The sequence below is a fragment of the Agelaius tricolor genome, unplaced genomic scaffold (assembly GCF_023055355.1).
Source record: "Agelaius tricolor isolate 1412-34295 unplaced genomic scaffold, bAgeTri1.0.p SCAF_18, whole genome shotgun sequence".
NCBI classification, from domain to species: Eukaryota; Metazoa; Chordata; class Aves; order Passeriformes; family Icteridae; genus Agelaius; species Agelaius tricolor.
Window position 1 is genome coordinate 6,441,352 of NW_027269278.1, and position 17,376 is coordinate 6,458,727.

The window sequence follows — 17,376 nt, forward strand, 5'->3', positions numbered from 1 at the left end:
CCCATGGGAGAAGAAAGCTTGTGCCAAAATTCCTTAACACATCAAAAAAAATCTATAAACAGAGTTCAAGAGGCATTTGGACAATGCTCTGGAGCACAGGGGGTGACTCTTGGGGTGTCCTGGGCAGGAGTTGGACTCCATGGCCCTGATGGCTCTCCTCTAATTCAGAATATTCTTCTCTCTCTCTTCCCTTTGGCTATTTTCTCTGGCAGTGTTTTCCACTCCTCCCCTCCCCTTCACCAAAATATGTCAAATTACTGAGCACCATGACCACTCACTAAACAAATGATTGAATGTATCTTAGAGTACAAATTTGAGGGCATTGTGAACAATTACATCCAAATTTAGCCCAAAGCATTCAAGCAAACCTGTGAAGGCACAAACCTCAGTGATATTAATAGAATGTCTCCTTTTATTAGCAGCACTGTTCTCACAGTGTTGTCTCACAAAAATGCAGTTTTAAAATTGAGAATCTTGAAGAACACACAGCTTCACAGCCAGATACTGAATTTTGCTTTAAATTTTTCATGTACAAGGTTTTCCAAACAAAAAACTTCAAGTTATTATATTACTTTCCTCAGAATTCTATACAGCTATAGTGTATAAATTATTTGTGCTGTGTGTGGTGTTACTGAAAATAATCCTGTGAATTAACAGTGTACATATCAAATGCAATCCTGTTATTTAGAAATGATGGATACTTCACTCTGGTGTTCTTCCATCTAAATACTTCAAACCATACTAAAGGCTGAGAACTTTTTAGACATTTTTAATAAGTCAAGAGGTCAAACAGTTCATGGATATGAACATGGAGAAATCTGACAGGGATTAGGGAACTGTACAATGAGGCTATAAATTCATTGATTATATTGTGTTTTTTTCAATCAGCATGCCTCCTAGAGAATGGCCAAATGTTTTCCACTAAAAAAGGGAATGATGTAAGGGAGTGAGAGTAGGAACACATGCTGGCTTCCATTCTACCTGACAGGCTAGAGAGAACTATTAACTGACCCTAGATAATAATAAAACTCCTTATTTTCTCCAATGCCATGCAAATTCTAGGCAAAACTGCAACTCCTCTGACACCCAAACACCTAACTCCATTTAAATTTGATATCTGTCTGCATCTCAGAAATTTTAGCAGTGGTTTCAGCTATTTAAGAAAGCTGATTTTTAAATATTTTTTGATCCATAGCATTCTGTATTTTTGTGCTGCAGACATGAAAAGTGTTCTTCTCCCCAGAACGAGTCCCAGGATGTCTAAAGAAAGGCCCAGGGCCTCATCACTCTGTCTTCCATAATGTCCTCAGTGGTTGTTCTCACAGCTTTAGCTGTTATCTGAGCTGCTACCACCAGATGAAAAGATGGATGAGCAGCTTCCAGTGCTGCTGCCACAGCTGTCCCACTCCACAGATCCTGGGGATCTTTGCTGGAGCACGGTGCAGTCTGGACTCCCTGCATCCAATGCCATCCCCCCTTGCCCTGGGGAGCCAGACATTGTACTGCAGCAAAAAGTGACATCAGAATAATAACCAGGTCACATTATCATGGCTGGGGGAGTTAAAACTTAGAGAAATAGTTTACAAAACTCCTGACGAGCTCTTTGCTGTGTCATGAAAGAAACAAGCCTGCTCTCTTCTGGAATCCCAGCAGCACACACAGGCACGGGGCTGCCAATGAACGAGGGCTGTTTGTGCAGTTCTTACAAGCACACATCAGACCTGTACAATAATCAAAAGTCAGCCACCCAAACTCGAGCTGAAATGACAGATAGATGGAATATCTGAAAGGACACATGCATTGTATTCAGGCAAGTCTGCCTAACATCTATTCTGACATGACAAAATAGAAAGCTGCAGTCCTGCTCCAGAGGGGTTTAGTGAACAGAACCCTGCACATTTGCTTGCAAATTTGAACCTGACCAACTATAGCCTCTAAGGGGAAATATCATCTTTCCTTTTCCCTTTTATTGGCTTATTTATCCTCTCTCCTCAGCACCATAACTATACATCCCTTCAGAGGGACTGAATAGCTTATTCTGTAAGCTGTGTGTTTTGCAGAAGTTCAGTGCAAATGTTATGTTTAGTTTTTCTGATCATCAGAATCAAAGGAATTTGCTGATAAAAAGGCCACGATGCTTTTGGACATGAGACCATGACTGAAAGACTACAGGTTCTCTTACAAAGAGCAACTATAAGAAGCTACTTTTTATTTTGTAACCTGTTCCCAAGGCTGATGATTTGAAAAAGCATCATGTTATACAGCTGCATGAGTCATGGTCCAAAGCTCAGTTCCACCACAGGTGGATTGATTCTTCTGTGTGACAAGTGAAACTGATCTCCAGAGACTCACAGGATAACAAACCAGCTCTTTTAATTATACCATCAGCTACTATGACATTCTCAAAACCAAAGAATTGCCAAAACAATGGAGATTTCATAGTGTCTCTAGATGGATCTTGAGAACAACAATTAAAAATTTTTGAATTGCTATTGACACATGATTCAAATTAAAACCACAGTGAGCTTATGACATGGGAAATATTATTGATATTATTGGAGATTCAAAGATATTCAAGGAATTCAGCTGTTGACAGTAGCAGTGATGGTTCCTTTATAGCCAAGAACTAGAGGAGAGGATAAAGAACTGCATGAGATTACAAATGACAGCTCTGTTATCAAGCATGGTGAAAAGTTAGTGTTAAATTGTTTGAATAACCCTACCTTAAAAATGCCCTCAATAACAGACAATTAACCACTACTTAGATGATGTCACTTATTCTAATGAAATTCATGCTCAATATTTAAAGATATACAAACAGATGTATCAAAGAGATTTAGATGTCTAAATGCCTCTAGTGATGTGTGCCATTAGCACCTAATACAGACTCATAGAAAAGTGCCTCAGTCAAGCAAACCTACTAGATTCTTAACCTCTGATTTATGACACCCAATTTTAATTTCAAATTAAAAACTCCTCTTTCTTTTTTTGCTAAGAAGGTTAAGAATGAAGATGTAAAGAAAATGAAGATAGAGCAGTTTATATATATATATTGAAAAGTCAGTTTGCACTTTCAAAAAATGCATGCTGATGAAAAATTAATCACACTGTTGTTCTCATTATCCCTGTGAAACAGAAACCCTGAAACCCTGTCTTGATAATGTACTGTATAAACCATGGTCAATACAGGAATTTTGAAATTTGCTTTTTTCTTTGCTCCATATTATTTTGGGTGATATATAGCTCTGTTTAAACACTCATCTCCTTGTGTCTCCTGCATCATTCTGGCAGGATCTTGAGCAAAGCCTTTTACCTGACAGTATCAACAGAAGCAGCAGTGGCCTGGGAGTTTGAGCTTTGGCATGAAGGATGTGCTCAATTGCTGCAGGACAAAGTACTAACTGCAGCCTGACACAGCCCAATAGGCTGAACGTGTCTCTTAAAACCATTAATACATCCTCCCTTTTGGATTTTTCTAAATTGCTGTGCAATAATGCTGGGCTATCCAAAACAATGTTTTAAAAAGCATGCTTTGGAGTTTAAAGCAAACAAACAGTGGCATGTAAGCCATGGAACATTTATTTCAGCTGTAGTTTTGGTTTACAATTCTAGTTTGATAATTTTTTCCTTGATTGGATTAGTGGGAGGGAAAATTGCTTTGCCGCCCTTACAAAGACACACCAGCACTAGAACAAAGACTTTCCTGTTCTTTGAATTTTTTTTGCAAGTGCCATCAAGTCCAAGTTTGTGCTCACTCAGAAAATGTGCAGCAGTTCAGCTGCTTGTCAGCTCCTGAACACACTGCAGTGGGACAGCTGGAGGGGGCTTTTGGAACCAGCATTAAGAACGACAGCAGTCAGAGGAGATGCAAGGGGCTCTGCCTTGCTCTGGGCAGCTGGGAGCTGTTCCATGCCAGGTGCTACACCCAGGGCCAGGCACTGCAGCCATTTGTACCTACAGGAGTCGGGCAGATTTTGTCCAGGTGAACTACATTCTCTAAAATCAAAGAAACTGAGAGAAGCAGAAAGGAGAATATGTAATATAAGGTTGAAATAAGCCTCAGATGCGTGAGGGAAATGTTTGGGGTATTCTTTGCATAAAAATATTACTGCATACATTACAGAGCTTCCTTGATTCAACTGTGTGCTATCTACAGAATCTAATTAGGTGATGTAGCAGATTTACTTGTTTATTTACACCTCCAGCCATATTAAAATACCCTTTTCCCTGGAACACCTTACAGTATTGCCTGAGCAGCCATTGGGAGTTTCCTATTAACTGATGTTCCTGCAAGCCTGAGGTTCTGATGTCCTGCTTCTCAACTGTGCAGAACCCAGGGGTGAGACCATGAGAGCTCAGAATTATTTTAATGCAGATGCCAACTAAGTTTAAAGTGGGATCTTTCTGCAGTTTCTTGCAAATCATCTGGGATGACTGCAGCTGCAGTGCTTGCTTTAGGTGCACTCTCAGGCCTGGGCAGGTGAGTGCACACCTGCAGTGTCTTGCAGTCAGTAGCACTGCCCTGCTCCTCTTCCCTGCTGACAGATGAATGAATGAATGAATTAATTAATTAATTAATCAATGAGTTTTCCAGAGCAACAGAGGAGGACAGGTCTTAGAACTCCTGGTACTCCAAATGAGTTTAGATTATGGTGCTCAGGAAGCAGTCAGAGATGGGGATGGATTTTTCTAAGACAAACAAATTAAAAGCCCCAGAATTTCAATTCAGCTCTTCCGATACTGAGGCAAGAGTAAAACATCAGCACAGGAAATCTGAGTCTCAGGAATATGTTGCTACATCAGCACAAAACCTGCTAACAGTACTACATCAGGCTAGCCCACTTGTCCCTTCAGTCCCATCTCAGTAAATAGTTTGCTACCTGTTGTCTTGTGTGGGGATGATGCCTCTCCACCAATGCCCTAGGCCAATTATGCTGTTGTGTAGAAAAGAGGAAGATGCTTTCCTGACTCCTTTTGGGGTAGGTGAAGGCTCCAAACCATGAAATTTTATTGCTGTTATTTTAGTAAGAACTGCAAGTATCCTGAAATGATCCAGGCTTTTTAAAATTTCAGTCGCAACTTGTCCCCATGGCATGAGTCCAACAGCCTTTAAATAAAACGTACAGAGAAATTTTTCCTCTTAGACTCTTTGTAATTTTCCAGCTATTATTTCTAAGGATAACTTGTCCTTGTACTCTAAAAAAGGCAGGCTCATCACGAGGGACCCTAATATTAACAGTGAATTTGAAGTGAGGTATTACCCAAGAGAAACATCCTGTTCCCAGATTTGCCATCTGTTTTCTTTCTACCTGATGCTCAAAGAGAAAGAATCTATTAAGCAGAGCATATATTTAATATTTCCTGTGATATGAGATACAAGGCTTTACCAAAATGTGTCTTCAAAAGCTGCAACAGAAGACTGGAGTTTGAAGCCTGAAGCAAACAAAGTGTTAATTAACACACTTAATAGAAATGGTAATAAAGGGATAAGACAGAAGGAGAGGAAATACTGTAGTCTCCACCTTATTCTACATCACACACTCACTCTGAGGGATTAAAGGGCGTGAGAGAAAGGGAAAAACCTCACACCCAACTGAGCTAGGAGTAAAAAGAAGGAGCTGCCTATAGCAGGCTCTGTGAGCTGGTCTCATATTTAACCTCAGACAGTTTAACAGCCGTGGCTAATGGTCAGAGCAGGGGAGCTGTAACTCAGTGCAGAGCCAGCCAAAGGGGAGGCAGCACAAGGCAATTAGCCAACCTTGCAATTCAGCTGGGCTTTTACAGCAACCAATACCATTGGTGTGGCTCACTATCATCTTAACGCTGCAATTTGTTCTTTAACTTTTGTAACTGTATTCCATTATGTAAATTTCCACTGTAAGTAGCTGCATTTGATCATTAGAGCTTGTCCACTGAGCTCATTGCAACAGCAGGAGGAACCCAAAGCTCCTCATAAGAGGCAGATTTGGTCACTGTCCAGCACCAGGTGCAGAACTCCTCAGTACCCAGGCAGGTGATAAGGCTCACCTGGGTGGGAATGAACTCATCACTTAATGTGAACACACCGACAAAAATTTCCCTAACATAAATTTACCTGAAAAAAGAAAACTAGCAACAGATATTTCGTATTTCTTAGTGGCATGCTTAGTGTTCTCAAATTGCTAACAATTCTAAGAACTTGAACAAAACCAGTTCTAGACTGAGCATGTTGCTACAGTCTTGTGTGGAGATTTTCCTTGGGGAAGATTTACTTATTTAGTGAGATCTTTGGGAGTGAGTTTTGGGCATTTATTTTTTGATAATAAGCAAATAATTTGCTCATTTTGCAAAGGATTCTACAAACCACTTCAGCCTGTTCCTAAACTTCTGCAGAGCATTCCTAAGAGAACAGAACAGCACGATTACTTCTGCCTGTGAAAGAAGAAAAACAAGAGTGCAGAGGTTACAGGGGACAAGGGGGCAAAGGTGCCTCTGAGACAGTCATTGTTCCAAGCAGCAAAGTCAGCAAGTGCTTGATTTCTGTTTCCAGGAGGGCCTGAGTGTTGGCTGCTTGGCTTAAGCAAGCGTAAGAGGAACAATCAGTAAAGGGCTTGTACCTGGAATTTCTGCAGAATCAACAAGCTCACAAGCTGAGCTCTAAGCAGCATTTGCGTTGCAGCAAATCTCCCATGGCAAATCACTTCAATAGCACCAGCATTTTCTTTCTCATTGATTCAGCTGCCTTGTGTTTCAGCACCTCTTTCTGTTACCAGGGCTAGAAATTAAAATTAAGGAGAGGAGCATCTTTTTTCTCGGCTTTATTTCAGGGCAAAGTGGGTAACCCCAAAAGGGAAAATGCTGTCATTTGTCCTTTTGGAGAGAGATTCCCCCGTGGCTATTCCATGTGTAACTTTTCACACTGTGAATAACAGGAGGGACAGATTGACTTTCACAGTTTCTTTGAGGTGTTCTTACCAACTCGAGTTCCCTCATTTGCAGAGCTGAAGAGATTGCCATCCAGGTGGGTAAAAAGGAAAAGAGGAATCAAGAGAATAATCTTTGCCACGACAGCACTGTTCCTGGGAAGCTCACACAGGACTTTGTCCCCAGTTCACCCTTCTCCTTCTTTGACACCAAGAAAAAAAGCAGGAATATGAAATTCAAACATTTTTCTTCTCTCAGATACATAATCTAAATAATTAAGGTACCTAAAGCTCTTGATTCCCCTGTAAAACTGATCCCGTGGTAGTTTCAATAGAAAACTCATGCATCATGATTACTGGAGGAGGTACATCCATGCATTATTCATGGCCACAAAGTGCACACACCATCTTACTCTCAAATGACCCTCATTATTTGGGACATTCCTCATTTCAGATTCACATTTATCTCTATCCCATACTGAGGTTACCATCTGGTCATTTTTTTCTTTACTGACTCAGCCTGTTACTTTTATGTAAAAGTCATTTAAAGCCAAGCTCCACCTAATTCTTTCAAATAACTTCAATAAATAAAAATCCATCTACTGTCTGTGATTACCAAGGAAAGGATATCAGCAGGCATTTAAAGATCCTACAGTAGTGTTAGAATGAAGCCAAGGTTAATACAAACAGTATTTGCTCATAACAAACTAAGTAAATGAGATCCAGTAACAAGACATATGAAAATACAAATAAATCCACTTATGCAAACTTTAATCTACACAAAGGTGATGAAATCATTAACTAAGAAAATGACAAAGAACAAATGACATAAAACTGAGCAGATCCAGTTGTTTGAGAGAGCAGAGGAGAACAGATGATGCAATATTTATAACTGAAATCCACTGTCAGCAGCAACATGTAGGGAATTACACACAAGGGAGGACCACACTAGAGATTTCTTGTTACTGCTCCAGATAAAATTCTCAGCTTTTCAGCTTATTTTGTCTTTTCTACTCATTTTTTTCTCTCACTGCATCCTCAGCAGCAGAACAGGCCAACACTATCAGTTATTATTCACTTGACTGGAGGAGTCTATTTGCTCACACAGCATTTCTGCCCCTTTTTGTTCATTTCCAGTAACTTTCTAGTTATCTTCTAGAAAGGACCAGAAACCCATGATCATGGAAGAAACAGAAACATTGCTAGTAGAGATGCACAGCTCAGAAAAGCTGAGCTTTCCCTCCTTTACAAGAGCTCCTGCTCCTAAGAGCACCCTCACCAAACTGTGGTGTGTGTGTGTGTGTTCAGCACTAGGACCACAGGGGTGTGTTTCTGCAGCTGACTTTCAAGTTTTAACATAATTCTATCTTGTTTAAAGTGAGACAGAAAGTTGAGTGAATGGCGGAGTCCCACAACGTATTTTATAATGGGTGAGAAGGATTTAATTAATTTAATCATGGGGCAGTGGTTGGAAGTGTTAGAATTTTTGTGACACACAGAGGCACAGTGTCAGCTTTCAGGGTTTCACTGCACCTAAAGAATTCTTTTCTTATTAAAAAATTCAATGCAAGCATTTGCTTTCCTTAAAATGTTCACACAATGTATCAAAGTGGAAATATTTTAATCACAGCTTTAAAAGTGTATGAAAGCCTTGTTTTGTTATGCCCCTATTCCATCCCCTCTGCAGCAATATCAGCTCCTTCAAGAGAAGGTGTTTCCTCCCTAGCAGTGAGAGTTCTCTGATACCTTCTCTGATGATCACTCCTACCTGCCAGGTACTCTGGAAATGTGTGAGGGAGGTGCAGGACTTCAACCTCAACAATCACTGTTTTATTTCACCAAAGGAACAACCATTTGCCAGATAAAAACCTGAAAATGAAGAAAAAAGAGGATCATTAACACTAAAAACTAACACTGAGAACTGAGGCGTTATTTAAATCAACAAATTTGAGGTTTTGCTCTTCCTGAATTCAAGAAATTTTCATGAAAGTTAAGTATTAAAGGCCAGTTTTCAATGAATTTTAATTAATATTTCTTTAGAAATGTTTCTTTTCAAGGGCTCTGCAAATTATGGCTGAGTTTTTGTATATACTCCATCACTGCCTCCTGCAGAATAATTCATCTTTTATCTCTGCAAAATCAGGAATGAGTGTTTTGGTCACCTTGGTCTTGCCTTTGCCCTTCCCATACTCCCCCTGTGAAAATCTTCAACGTCCTTCAGCACTTGAAGTTCAAACTCATCTTCTTGTTTTAAGGGATATTATTAAGAGCTTTGGCTGGGATTTCTGCTTTAGATTTCTCAGTTCAATTAATAGAAAATGATCACTCACACTCTCCCTCTCTGGTGATTTGGTTAATTAAATGGTAGAAGCAGCACAAATAATTCCTACACCAGCATACTTATTGTTTTTAGAATTATGTGAAAATTAGTCCCTTACTAGATGATGATTAGGGTTTTAGATCTGCTAATGAACAACAATAGTCTGCCATTGCCATCTTTTAATTTACTTTTAATCACCAGCTAAGTAACAAAGAAATGTCTTTTAAAATAATTAAGACTACATATCAGGTCTCTGTAGGACACCAACAATAAAGGGGTTAACGATGCATCCAGTCATCATGGAAACAATCAAAAAATGTCTTGCTTTGAACAATGCAGAGCAGCTCTCACTCTCTAAATGCATCTGTGCCAGAAAATTCCCACAGCTTTACAACATTTTTCATCCTGTAGAGATCACACACACACACACACACACGGGCACAGGGAGCCAAAAAAACAATGATGGAAATCACCTATGGAACAGGGCAAAGATGTAAATTAAGATATCTGTGAAAGGCAGCCACTTTCCTGTGACTCAACAGAACCCTCTCAGCACTGTAGCATGACCTCAGCTGTGACAACAAGCACAACAAACCAAAAACAGCACTTGGAGGCACAGAATGTTTTAGTTTTGTGGGTTTTTTTTCTCCCATAATCTTCTTACACTTGTCTTCTTTAGAAATCTAAAACTGAAAATTCGAAGAACTGAAAAATAAGTTCCCAAAGCTCTATTCCAAAGATATTTTCTAAAGTGTCTATGACTCATAAGAATAAACCTGGAGGTGAGAAATGGTAATAATTTTACTTTGAATCTATTAACTTTTTAGTTACAGTATTGTAGATGCATATGATATTTATGTCTGTTGCTATAAAATTAACCCACCATAACTCTAGGATGGGATCCTCATTGAGGAGAGGCAGGTACTGCTCTTAAAATTACCAAACCATCTGTTGTATTTACAGTAATATTTTACTGAACAGTACATGCAGTAAAAAGTTTATTTAAATTCTTGATTTTGATAAAAATGAATTGTTTTGAAATTTCACCATTATGAAGGATCCAAGATATGTATTGGCACTGCAGAGAGCTCCTACAGCCTAGTGCCAGTGCTGCCTTTTGAAAAGGGGCTTTTCAAGCAGCACAGTTTGGCCCATGGGAGTGCAGTCTGTGGAGCACTGCTAGGAGACTGCTACAGGGCCATCTGTGCTCTGGCTGAAAAGACTTTAGTTAATGTGGAAAACAGAAAAATCCCAAAACATTAATTGCTCTCTTCACAGCTTCTATTTTCATTTGGAGAATTGCATGTGAAAATAATATAAAATTGAGAGCTGGCATTGGCCAAATAGGGACTTAATCCCCCTTTCTATCAGTGGAAGAAGATTCTCAGCTGGACACTTGGGACAAGGGTGAGTGATTGCAGAGACTCCTGCCAGCTTCACCTCCCCACCTCTACAGCACCAGTCCCACACACTCCCTCCTTCTGCCCTTCCTGCCTTGTTTCTCTTCAAAGGTTGGCTCATTTTGCACAAAGTCTAAACTCTTCATGGTAACAGACACCCAGGACTCTGTCTGTGTTTGTACTAAGAATTCAGGCTGTCACATGAAGGTCTCAGTGTGGCACAATTCCCTGCTGTAACACTCATCTGAATTTTACATTCACTGTGTGCATTGTTTTCTCACTTTCATCCCATTGACTCTAATTAACCATCTTTCAGCCATTTTCAGTAATCCTCCACCTTGTGGGGTTTTTTCCCAGTTCTCTAAAGACTGTTACATAGCCCATGTACAATTCTGGAGTCAAACTGATGGTAATTTTTAAACAGCTATTTGTAAAGCATCCCAAATGCAATCTGTAGTGTGTAAGAGAGGACTTCACCTATTTGTCACTTGACATCTCATTGTATCCAAACAAATATTAGAGTCATTTCTCAGCTGCACTGCTTCACAAACCCCTGCCCACTGACACAAGAATCTTCCAGACTTCTACAGATCCAACTGTTGGAGAGCTCTGCTTTTTCTGCCCTGCACTTCACATTTTTCTGTCACTGGTCATTTCTATTCTGTGAGGCCCAACGTGGTCTTACTATTGCTGCCTTATGATGTATCAACCATATAAAATATATCATTACCTTTTTATATGTCTTAAAACCTTTTAAGCTCTTATTTAATTACCTCATTATTGAATGAAGCCTCTTTAAAGGAAACTGCTCAGCAATTCTAGAAAATCAAAATGCCTATTAGGACCTATAATAGACATTCAAGATGCTAATTTAAAGCATCACTTTTGAAAATCTTGACATAAGACACTTGTTTCATAAACATATGGGATTAAAACTGAAGAACTACATATATAGTAATTCTGAAATTCAACTTATTTTAATAAATAGTGTATGACAAATTCTAGAGCAAAACTGTACCTTATTTGTAAGCTGGCTTGAAGGCTAAAACAGGTATTTCCAAGAGCTTTGCAATTCACATTTCACATAAAGATAACTAATATTTTAAAAATAATTAAATACTTGGGAGTTTAGTTGCTATTTTTTGCCCTAGACATACTTTGAAAATACAAATGCAGTTAAATTTGAAAGATGAAAGAAGATGAAAAACTTGGATAAAAATCCCTGCAATTAAGAGGTTGACTCTTCTCAGCTCTGTGTAGCACCTGTAATTTCTTCACAGACTTCAACCAGTGAAACAAACCAGCTCTGCAGTCACATGCATTTGTCACCTTCCAACACACAGGGTAAAACAGGGACTCTCCTACACTGAGATGTCTGAGGAACTTTTTTCCCTTTTTAAATGTTAATGAGCATCATTATGATTATGAAGCATTAATTTCACCCATGGGGATGTCCTGGGGCAGTCTGTGTCTCTGATGAAAGGCAATCTAAGTCCAGATGCACCTTGTCCACCATTTGCACAGTGGTCCTCAGTTTCTCATTCTCCTGGAACTAAATGGCTCATGTGTATTCAGGAGACTTCAAAAGTGCAACCAAAAAGACTCAGACTTGGAGTGGTCCTTTTATGCCTTTGATGTACAAAGCAAATCAGTCTGAACTCATCAGAGACTACTGATGACAGGGGCTGGGCTAATCTTGGAATGATCAAAGCATTCAAAGTCAGTGACATTTGGAAGGAAATTAATGATTCCTTCATAAAGGTTTTAACCATCCCATAAACAGGATAAATGTAGAAATCCTTAGATGGATGGTACCATTAAGTACAGCAAATGTTACTGAAAATAATCACAATGGCGGCTCATTTATTAAGAAACTGTTCCCTACATTCATTTACATTCCACTGAACAGATTGTATGAAAGAGGGTTTTTTTGTTTTTTTTTTTAGTCTGGTTAACGTTCTCTGAAATGAGAAATTACACACTGAAAAGCAGTACTTTGTGTGTGCCATGTCAGAGAATTACTAGGGATCATTATCCAATCTTTGAGACACAGAATTATTACAGATTTATCAATTGTTTCTACTGATGTAAAAGGCCTGATAATGGCACGACGTGCCTGACTAACAAGAATTGCTATAATGAAGTTAAATGCTTTAACTTGTTTAATGATTCTTCTTGGCTATTATTACTTATCTGGAACCAGAGAAGAAATTGTAAAATCTGCTGTTATCCTTGATATGATTGGAGGTTAAAGGGTGAAACTATAAATTCAAGGTTGGCATTTGCTTCTCAGAAAAGATTTGTTAACGTTGTTAAATATGGTGAAGTCATATTGTACTGGCACAAGATAAAGCAACCAATGAACTTTTTCCATAGAGAGTCTCTCCCTGCCTTTGTAGTGTCTTGCTTTAATTAATAAAGCAACATGGGGTGTGAATTACCAGGCCCACCTAATAGTTTTACAAGTATTTTACCTTTTAGTCTGTAGCCTCCATAAGTTCTCATAACAGAATAAAACATAAGTGAACAACTGCTCTAACTGTAACTAGGCATGATTTTGGCATGTGGTGAAAAGAGGAGGAAAAGGAAGAATCAAAAAACACTTTTGTCTGCTCTAGTAAGTACTGATATTGTTTATGTTAGTGAAATGTCTTGCCCCAAGTCTGTATGCAAGTAATTACAAAAAACAGACTGGAAATTATTTGTTGCATTATGAGAGCAAAGAGCATCAGGAGTACAAATCAGTTGGCAATTTTTGATGAACAGTGTAAGACAAACCTATAGCTTTAGTTAAATGACCCCCATTAATATGACACCACAAGCCACCATCATCTAAACTTTTCTTTTACCTATCATCATAAGCAAATTTTTAAAAACACTTTTGTCACAGATGTTTAACAATTTAAGCTTTGTCTTGTTAAAAATAAAAAGATTATTCATTATTAAAGATGGAGTCTCTTTGAAGTTTTCAAAAGGGATCTCTTTTTAAAGTGCATGGACAGAGAGATGTCTTTTTAAAGTGCATGTTAATACCCTAAGAGAGCATGGATGGACACCCTGTAAGAGCAAACTGCTCAGCCAACCAACTGCCCTTGGTGGGGTGACCAGGCTCTTGTACCCCTGGCTGTCAGTGCCTGTGGGTGACAGATCAGTATTTGCATGAAGCACACACATTTCAAAGTTCCCTAGTAAGCTGAATTAATTCCTAATGGATGGATTTCAATCTACTTCATCAAACCTTTGTTATTATTCCAGAATTCAATAATTCAATTTGAGACCATATTAAAAAATAGGATATTCTATCTACAGCATCTAAATTTTTTGCAATTGTTCAAAACTAGAGAGTCTTTTAAGTTGACCCTTCAAAAACAAATAGAATTTTCACACCATAATGCTGTTCTGCTAGTCCAACTATCAGCTTTAAGATGAAATCCTCATAACTTTACTTGCACTCAGATATGCTGCTCTGGTGTCAGGTCAGTGAAGCTCATGAGCTTTTGCCCCTGAGGGCTCATTTGTCATTATCATACTTGGATAATTTGTTTTGTTTTGTTTTTTTCCTCACAGACATTATCAGTTACTTGGTTGGTCAGAATCAGAGGATCACAAGAGTTTTCAGGCTGAAGGGACCTCAGGAGATCTGCAGTCCAACCTCTTGCTCAAAACAGGCACAGCTCTGAGGCCAGCCTGGGTTGCTCAGGCTTTATCCAGCTCATATTAAAAACCTCCAAGAACACAAACTGCTCGACCTCTTTGGGCAAACTCCCAGTGCCTCAGGATGTCAAAGCTTTTTCCTATTTCCAGTCTGAACCTCTCCTGTTCCAGCACACGCCCATTGTCCCAAGGCCCCATCGGGCCCTCAGTGATCACCTCCAGAGCTCCCTCAGCCCCTCCTGGCAGGGCAGCTGCTCCCAGCCCTGACATCTTGGGGGCCCTCAGATGAACTTCAGCAGCACCTTTGCTGTTCTGAGACAGCCCTTGCTGAATTTTGCTGAATTTCATTAGGTCTCAGTTTCCCATCCTCCCAGGCTCTCCAGGTCCATCTGCACAGCAGCTCTGCTGAGGGTAAGGCACATAATCCTCACCCTCATTTCTAGATGACACCAAAATGAGATGAGAGTGTTTCTTTCATCTCCTTCATGTCAACAGAATGAAAATTACTTAATCCAGTTAAAAAAAAATACATATATATATATATATATATATATATATAAAATGGTAGAAGGATTTCTTTAATCCGAGACTCTTTTTCTTCAGATTCAGTTAAAGATCTGACAGAAAATTCAGTATGGAGCAGAAACAACAGACACATGGGAGAAATCTTTCTCTGAGCTCAACTGCAGCACTAAATCTATTTTGAAAGAATCACTATCCTGTTCCTCAGTAAAAGGCAGTAGAAAACAAGGGGGTTGCGTAACATAAAGACATATTTTTGATACTTAGACAGATTCCTCAGCCAGCTTTTATAATCCAACAGTCTTTCCACAACTTTAAATGCACCTAGTAGAACTTATCTTCCAATGGACCCATTGCTCTTCTCTTTCACACTTGTGTTTCTCTTCAAAGGTTGAAGGAAAAAAATATTTCTTTGAAATGTCAGAGTGACTCCAACTGTACACACACATATGTTTGCAAGGCTCGGAACACTGAGCAATCTGAGCAGTATTTAACAGAATTCTCAAAATCTTTGCTCAGCTTGAAGTGCCATCGTGGTTCATCCCTGCTTCCTGAACCCACCTGCTGAAATTTCAGATCAGGAAAGTCATCCTTTACCTCATTTTAAATTGCAGTGGAAAGCACAATTATCCTATTTTTCCTGAACTCAAGAGATTTTGTTTCCAGTTTTTTTCTGGGGGAAGAAAAAAAAGCCATAAACAAATGAAAAGGAGAAATAAAAGGGCAGTGTCTTAGCAATTTTACCTGAGAACTATGCTGGAGCACTAATTGCAGTGAGCAGGATTAATAAAAACAAAACACAAAACCTGAGAAAGGTGGCTATTTTCAGAGTTGGCACCAATTCAGGAAAGCCAGGATTGCATTGCCAAATGTAGTCAGCTTTATACCTGGTAGTATTACTGCAGTGGTGTTTATTCAACACACTGAGGTGTAAAATTTACAGCTAAACACATTCTCATTAGTCTTTTTGGTTTTTTTTTTAATAACTAAACCAATAAAAAGAACCATACCTCCACCAGTGAAAAAGACACAATCTGTTTTTCCAGTTCTGCACCAGAAAGAGAACCTGGGCATGAACCTGTTTCACTCCTATTCTCTCCCTGCTTCAGCTCTCACCTGTAATTTCTGTTTCTACAATTCCATGTTGCTGCTACTCCTTTGTTGAGACTGATTTTTTTAACTCTGCTTTTCTGCAGTCACAAGCTTCCTCCTTGTTGTTTATGGAAATATGTGAAATATGTCTATAATACTCATTCTGTTCAGTGTGACTGATACACTTCAACACTGCAGTTTACCGAGGGAAATGTCAGCCTTAAATTTACAAAATAAATGTGGTTGATGTTAAGTTTAGAGTAGGAACAAGACACGTGGAGGTTCACAGCACTTGTGAATCTCACCCAGGTGATCTTGCCAGAAAGAAATCTGCTTTAACCAGGGAGCACAGGCATGGATACAGTTATAGCTTTGTTTTTGGTTTTTTTTTTTGGGTTTTTTTTTGTTTGTTTGTTTTTTGGTTTTTTTTTTTTTTTTTTTTGCCTTGCTTTGCAATTGGAACATAGATAAATTGAACCTAACATACAGGTGTTACTGTACTTTTTTCTCCATATGTAACTTACACTATTTTGGTTACCTGTGTATAACAGTTAATTGGGGGGAAAAAAAATGAACTTGAAATGTAATTAACCTGATTGCAATATCACCTATTTCAATATGTTCAACAAATAACAACTATCCAAGAAATTATTTGCTGGAGAAAAATGTAAAACAAGAATTAATACAATTATATTTGAGGATTTGGCATCCATTCAGAGTTGGAAGTACAAACAGAAAACAAAGTGAATGGGAATTAAATTATTTGTGGTAATTATGAATTCAACTGTCACCTTGCTATTTTATTCCCTTTAAATATTAAATACGGTTGATTTCATCCTAGAAATGGAATTAACATTATAGCCATTCACTAATAATCTCTGACAACTTAAAGAAAAACAATCACCTTTCTACAGCTTCATAAAGCTGTAAAGGGCTCTTTTGTTCTCATGTCAAGCTTTGCATGATGACAGCAACTAATTCTGTTTGTGTGCAGTTGGAAGTTATAATTCTGATTTTTATGACACCTGTTTATCATACTGAAAGAGAAAAGAATTTTGTTATTTTCCTCCATAGGTTTCTCTTACAGCAATGTTTCTTCAAGCCAAGTTGAGACCAGTGACTTTCCAAGTGCTGCTAACAGAGGTTTTACAATTTGTCACCAAATAAAAAGGTTTTTAAGTGTAGAAGGACGTGGTTGGTACTGCCTGAGCCACAGCAACACTGAAATGAGATTTGCTGCTTTGTGTCATCTCTGAATTACATGAAAGCCCAGGAGTGCAGGACCAGCCCTCCCAGCTTTGCCAGGCTCTGGGGCTGACCTGAGCAGCACCAGGAGAGCTGATCTCCCCTGAGGAATGCCCCTTCCCCTGAGATGGGAATTAAAGCTGGCAAAGGATATGGGGATTTCTGTTGTTGTGTTGGGTTGTCTGTTTGTTCTTTCTTTTTTATTAAAGAAATTCATATGAAAAATAGAAAGAAAATTTTC

General features: G+C 38.8%; 1 long non-coding RNA gene across 2 annotated transcripts in view; it reads right to left on the reverse strand.

Annotated features, from left to right (window-relative positions):
* Positions 1-17,376, reverse strand: part of LOC139597625 (uncharacterized) — a 263,742-nt gene that overhangs the window by 126,315 nt on the left and 120,051 nt on the right. Inside the window, exon 2 of one of the 2 annotated variants that reach the window (XR_011681656.1) lies at positions 8,671-8,771. The exons of the other annotated variant lie outside the window; for it this stretch is intronic. This is a non-coding gene — a long non-coding RNA (uncharacterized lncRNA). The remainder of the gene's footprint in view (positions 1-8,670; positions 8,772-17,376) is intronic. 2 annotated transcript variants of the gene reach the window in all.